At 37.0% G+C, this 7,290-nt stretch overlaps 1 pseudogene; it reads right to left on the minus strand.

The window, feature by feature from the left end:
- Window positions 1–2,704: 2,704 nt before the first annotated feature.
- On the minus strand, window positions 2,705–3,966 carry LOC114037702 (annotated as a pseudogene).
- Between the last annotated feature and the right edge of the window lie 3,324 nt (window positions 3,967–7,290).

Here is a 7,290-nt window from a genome sequence, read left to right on the forward strand (position 1 = left end):
GATCACTTCTGTTCTTGAAAGAGGAGGGGCAGTGGTGGTGGATGTGTGGTGTTTAAGGTAGTAACTTTAAATAGAGATGGAATACTGGTTGCCTAAGCAGCATGATTTCAAGAGGTGGAATGGGAACCTCCATGATCAAACATCTTCCCTGACACAATGTTAGAAATTTAATATTAGAGAATCATTAATTCAAGCAACATCTTTTAGAGTGAAAATAATCCTGAGATAGGAATTGGAGTAATTAGTTATTAATAACCATAATATTTATTATCAGATGTCTTCCATGATAACTTCCTACAATTAGGATTTCACTTTCATAAAAAAAGAAGTTGGAATAATTTTTATCTCTGAGGCACTGACCAGGAAGAAATGATCAAACTAGTAAAATGTAAGTTCCCTGAGGATAGGTACTACTTTTAGCACTTGGTAAGCTAAGCACTAGGGCAAGTAGGTGGTGCCAGATAGAGTGCCAGATCGAGAGGCAGGAAGACTCATCTTCCTGAATTCAAATCTGGCTTCAGACATTAGCTGTGTGACATTGGGCAAGGCATTGAACCCTGTTTGACTCAGTTTCCTCATCTGTAAAATGAGCTGGGGAAGGAAATGGCAAACCACTCCAGCATCTTTGCCAAGGTTGGGATCACAAAGAGTCAAATACAACTGAACAGCAACTGTTAGCTAAGCACTTAATAGATGTGAGAGTTGAATTCATTTGAATTGAATTAGGCCCTGCAAAGAACATTATAAAAGAACTGGGTCACTTTGGTCTGTGGGGTAGCACTAAAGATATCTGTAGAAGAAAGGAAAGGTAGAAGAAGGATGTCTACAAATGGTTACTTTATCCCTTTGACAAGAGTTTGACCTGATGTTTGTGATGAAAGCAATACTGCAATGGGGCTATGACCTTAACTATATCATAAAAAAATGTTCTGAAATACATCTTTTTCCCCTCAATGTTTATCTTACCAACAAATGAAGGGGATTATGCATCTATTCACTCTGCCCAATCATACAATTTAGGTTCTGACTTGAATGAGGATATCAATGTAACTTTCTAACAATTCAACCATGTGGGATCTCTCTGATTTCCTCCTAAATGTCAAAGAGTAAGAGTTCCTCAAGGACTTATTATTATTTTATCTCAGGAGTGTCTTCTTGTAGAGAAGTATATTAAGGGATTTGAAGAGCCTATGGTATTTAATTAAAAAAAAAAACAACAATTGTGTGCCCTGCTCAAGTTTCAGCAGAGATTTAGGAAGCAGATGAACCAAGCAGATTGATTGCATTAACCTTGAGGCTATTTTTGCCACTGTAATTAGCAGCAATTCTGGGAGTCAATAGCTGTTGTTTCATAAATTAGAGAAATTAATTTCTTGAAAACTACAGAGAAATTCTGAGCATGTGAAACATAAAAAACAGCTTGTTGAGTTCATTTCATGGTCACAAATTCATCCCATGAATTAAAATCACCAGGTTTTCCTGTTTAATTATTTTTCATCAGTTCATGTAAGTCTTTGTATGCTTTTCTAAATTCTTCATATTCATTGTTTCTTATGGTGATATGTATTAAATTTACCATGATTTGTTTAGACATTCTCCAATTAGTGGCATCTACCTTGTTTTTAGTTCTTTGTTAGCATACAAAGTGCTTTTTTTGTGTGCTTTAGTTGCATCTGGCACCTTTCTTTCTATCTAATGGAACATTTAAGTAGTACAATGGAATGAGGTTTGGGCCTGGAGTCAGGAAGACCTGAATTCAAATCTGCCTTAAGACACTTACTTGCTGGATGATTTTAGGAAAGTCACTTAACCTCCATTCACCTCAGTTTATTCATCTGTAAAATGGAGATAATAATAACACCTACCTCCCAGGGTTGTTGTGAGTATCGAGGTAGTATTTGTAAAAAAGCACTTACCCACAGTACCTGGCACATAATAGATATTGTATAAATATTGTTGTTGTTTTTTTTTTTACCAAGTTGTAAATCTTTATTTTTAAATACTGAACTTGTCATATATATATTCTATGCATATACACTTAATCTTGGAGAAACATGATCGTAAGGTGAGTTTTCTGAAAAATAACTTTCCAGTCCATGTTTGCAATTTCCTTAAGTACTATTCTTTTTACATTTTGTTGAATTTCAGCAATAAATGTCACCATATAAGTCAAGCATACTAAGGTTACTGTAAAGGGAACCAAGTGAACACTTTATTAAGCTACTGGTTTCAAAACTGGAAAATTTTATATGTAAAGATCAGAAGTAGTTCATCTAATAAAATACTTAGGCCATCCAAATAGATGCCATTTTTAGCAATAACTCACATATCTGAAAGAATGAGAGAAGGGACAGTGAGGTGGCACAGTAGATAGAGCACAGGCCCTGGAATCAGGAGGACCTGAGTTCGAATTCGGCCTCAGACACATAACACTTACTAGTTGTGTGATTCTGGGCAAGTCACTTGACCTCAATTGCCTCACCCCCCCAAAAAAATGAGAGAAAAGAGGGTAAAGGTGAGTAAGAGAAGCTTTGGGAAGCTTCTTGGGGGAGGGCTTTCCTCCCCCCACAGATCTTCTGAATGGTTTAGCAGCATTCACAGGACTACAAAAATGTTGGCCCCTTTCCTACCACAAAGTAGTAGTTGCAGTTTTCATCAGTATACATTTCACATTGATTCTTGGAAATTACTGGGAAGGCAGACTTCAGTAGTAGTCCAAGAACGCTCTGTCCATGGCCAGTTTTATTCTATCAAGTGGATAAACTCCTTCACAAAGATTGATGAGCACGGATCACTGCTGTAGAGCATGCTCATACAAGGAGAAGTGCTATTTAAAACAATGAGTCACAGCTGACTTATAGCGATCATTGGCTATGAGTGTCCATCTCTCAGAGAGCATTTTCTCAGTCTGAACATTGGATGAAGTCATTACTGATACAGTCTTCTGCACAGTTTTCTGAATAATGGTTTTAGCTTGCAGATGTGCCTGCAACTCATCAATAATTTTCTTAGTTTCATTTGCACCATCAGGGGCCATTAATTTCCTTTTCATGATTTCAGTGGGTGAGGTCATGGCATTTCACAGGTGGCAGAGAAATGGGAGAACTGACTTTGCATTTCATTCCCTGAAACTGTATCACATTGATGTAGGAAATTGTCTTGTTCCCATACTGCACAACAGGGCTGGTATTGGAATGCTTTTTCACTAACTGAAGTTGCTTATGCAGTCTCTTTAGTCAAATCTTCCACATCTGAATCTTCCATCCAGTTAACACCATACCCATCTCCCAGGGAAGTACTTCTCTTTTCATCATAGTAACAGACATAGGAAGATTCTCTGGGATCGGCAGCAGTAGTTGCATAAACATTGATACCATCAGGCAGGTGCTCCGTCATTAAGCCAGATTCACATGCTTCAATATAGAACACCTTCTTTTACTATTTTTTATGTTGGTGCATGTAACAGATTGTCTTACTGAAATCTTTTACATGAAGAAGATCAGGGAAAGTCAAGATTCCAGGAGTTCTAGAATCAGTGAAGCAAAGAAAACACGATCCTTGGGACCACTATTCAAAACTTTCCCTGATTCTTTATTCTTTATCGCTTCAGCATCACCTTGTAACACAGCAAGGAAGGTTTCTAAGATGACATCTGTGTAAGTCTTTTAGGACCTCTTTGTACGCATCAGTGCCATTGAGTCTATTGATGATAGTACTTTTTGTAGGATTTTCTTCATTGCTTGCAATGTTATCATACATTATGACAATTATTTGTTCATCAGGAATCCTGCTTCAGTGAATGATCCCAAATGCATGGTGGGCATCAGCCTGGAGTCTGAAGTTATACCAGCCACCTGAACCTGCCACAGAAACAATCCAGTGCTTGTCTCCATCTTCAGGATAATCCAGGGGCAAAGTATTAATTCCTAGGACCACAGTCAACGATACAACTGTCTTCAAAATCATTCTGTTCTTTGGCCTCAGATTGCTCCTGGCACAGTCTGTCATGGTAGGACCAGACAGAAATCACAGGCAAGTTGTGCAGCCCAGAGCTTTAACTCACCTGCTGACCCTGGCTCCACTTTGCCTGTTGTTGTTGTTATTAATAGACTTGCTATTATCTTTGACCTTCTTGGTGACAACATCTACCAGTGGGATTTCTAGGTTAGAGGCCATAGAAAGTTCAGTCAATTTTTTTTTAGCTTAACAAAAATTGCTATTGCTAGGCCACAGAGGGACTGAGCCATTATATCTTCCCCTCTCCACTTAAGGGGCCCATATATTCTTGAACTACTGAGTGACTAGCTTCAGTCCCCGGGAGCCTGACCACCTAAAGTAAAAGTCAGATTCTTTTTCTCAGACCCTTTGGCTCATTATTTTTCTACCTCAGTGCTCCAGGGAAAAATTCCTTAAGCATTAAGTGGCACATGTTTAGGGTCTTCCCAAAATGGGGAGTATAAAAATATTTAAGGTACAATACGAATCAGATATAGGACAGATATTTATTTTTTACATATAAATGAAACGCTAAATATGTAATATTCACAAGGTGGCATTGACAGAGTGTCTAGAAACAGAATTCAGTAACAATTTATAACTAGTGTTGTAATCTCCCAGGAAATTGAGACTTAAATCTCATCAGAATATAAAGCAGTCTGTGGGATTGTGGAACAGATATTGTTATATTTCACCTTGGCTCAGCTCTGCAATGTCCCTTCAACATCATTGTCTTCTAGCCAGTAAAGACAGAGCTCCTAATTTTGCTGGTGATTTGTCTTCTCTGATGAGAATTTCCTTCACCAGTCAGCTTTGGCCAAAGGATTGAGTTTCTCTAGACCTATTGAAGTCACAATATCTCCTCCAAGTTTTGACACATCCATGTTGAGGTCAATTTTGGTCATCAGGAAAATACTCAGAGAAATCCACCAGAAGCCCAGCTTTAAACTGGTATACCTGACTCCTCTGTCCCCATCTTCCCACCACCCTGCCTCCCCCTTCCAGCTGTACATTTTTTCCTGTTCAGTTGTTTCTGTCATGTCTGCCTCTTCATGACTCCATTTGGGGTTTTCTTGGCAAAAATACTGGAGTGGTTTGCCATTTCTTTGGCTTATTTTACAGATGAAGATACTGAAGCAAACAGTATTAAGTGACTTACTCAGTGTAACATAGCTAGTAAGTGACTGAGGCTGGATTTGAACTTAAGTCTTCCTGACTCTAGGCCCAGCATTCTACCCACGTAGCTGCCTCCGGCTATACATTAGAGTGCTTACAATTCTGTCAGGGTGTGAGAAGAGTGACCAGACCTGTTGTCACTTTTCCTGTAAGATGCTCACCAGCTAGGAAGAGAAGATATGATTGAGAGTAAGTCACTCCCTTTTTAAGATTCATTGAATCATTAGCACTTCTTGCTCCAGGGCCAGTGGGGGATTTTGTTGTCATTCACTTCATGTATATTTCAGTACTGAGAAGTCACACAGGAAGTAGCCAGGGCATCCATCATTCCCAAAGCACCCTAGCTCTGCTTGAGGAAACTCTGAATAATCTCTGGGTACCACCAACCCTCTCCCACATTTTCTTCACCTCCAATGAATTATTTCCAAATCATTTCCCAAAATGGTTGGACCAATTCAAATCTCTAACTACAGTATATCAATGTGTCTATTTTCCCAAACCCCTTCTAATACTGACTATTACCATCTTTTGCTATCTTTGGTAATTTGATGAGTGTAAGGTAACACTTCAAAATTTTTGAATTAAAAGAATATTCTTATTAGTGATCTAGGACATTCCCCCCCATAGTTATTAATAATTTATAATGTTCCTTTTGAGAACTGTTTATACATGTTTTTGACCATGTATCCATTGTGTAATGGCTCGTGGTCTCAAATATTTCTGTTAATTCTCTGAAAATCTTAGATATGTAACCATTATTTTATTTGAGATATTTGCTACAAATTGTTTTCCACATTGACACTTTCCTCTCTTATGCTAGTTGCATTGATTTTGCTAGTGAAAAAATCTTTTAGATTAATGTAATTGAAATGATCTATTTTATCTTCTGTGGTAGAAGAAATTACCCCTTTTGTTTATGAACTCTTCCCTTAGCCATAAGTATGAAACATATTTGATCTTCTCTTTTTAGTTTTTTTTTCTTTTATGGTGTAACCTTTAATATTTAGGTCACATATCCATTTTAGCTTGGTATAAGTTATTGGCCTACACTTAATTTCTTCTATGCTTTTTCAGATTTTCCAACAGTTCTTATCAAAATAGGAATTCTTCCTCAAATTCCTTATATTCTCTGATTTATTGAACACTAAGTTATTGATTTCAATAATTTCTGATTGTTTATTATGTAGTCTGTTCTTATTTACTTTTCTATTTTTAAGCCAATAGCAAATATTTTAATGATTATTATTTCATAATATTAAGTCTATAAGTTTTATTCCATATTCATTCTTTTTTATTTAAATGATCATTCTCTTGAGATCATGGACATCTTACACTACCAAATGAATTTTGTTTTTTTCTCTAGGCCTATAAAACATTCCTTGGTTATTTGATTGGTATAGCATTATATCTAATCAATTTAGTTAGTATCATCATATTTATTTGTATAGTTCAACAATGAGCAAGGGATATTCCCAAAATTATTTATCATTGTTCATTTCCTTAAAGTGTTTTATAATTTTGTTTTATTTTGAATTTGCCTTGTTTCATTGACTCCCAGATATTTCATGCATTTTATAATTAGCTTGAAAAGTGCTCCCTTTCTATTATTTCCTCCTGGATTTTGTTATTGCTATCCAGCCAGTCTTTAGACTACTCTTCATCTCATACTCCATGTTAAGTTCCCTATGATATGACCACTGGAGGTTCGAGGTGCTCTTTGTATATGTACTCCCAAACTCATGAGCCCTCATTCATATGTTTAGCTTTGAATAATCATCAAGAGGATGTAATTAGCTCAAGGCAAATACATTTTCTGCAATTCCATTCCAAGGGAAGGGCCAACCAAATGTGTCCTCCATAAATCTTGAGTGTACTCTCCCCAAATAGGTACAACATCATTCAGAAAAGGGGATGCAGCCAAATTTCATAATTCCCAGGTCAAGGAGAAAACATTGCATGTAGCCAGAAAGAAACAATTCAAGTATTGTGGAAACACAATCAGGATAACACAAGATTTAGCAACTTCTACATTAAGGGTCCAGAGGGCTTGGAATATAATATTCTGGAAGGCAAAGGAGATAGGATTACAACCCAGAATCACCTACCCAGCAAAACTTA

This window comes from Vombatus ursinus, unplaced genomic scaffold (genome assembly GCF_900497805.2).
Source record: "Vombatus ursinus unplaced genomic scaffold, bare-nosed wombat genome assembly UNPS02010548.1, whole genome shotgun sequence".
In the NCBI taxonomy this organism is placed as follows: Eukaryota; Metazoa; Chordata; class Mammalia; order Diprotodontia; family Vombatidae; genus Vombatus; species Vombatus ursinus.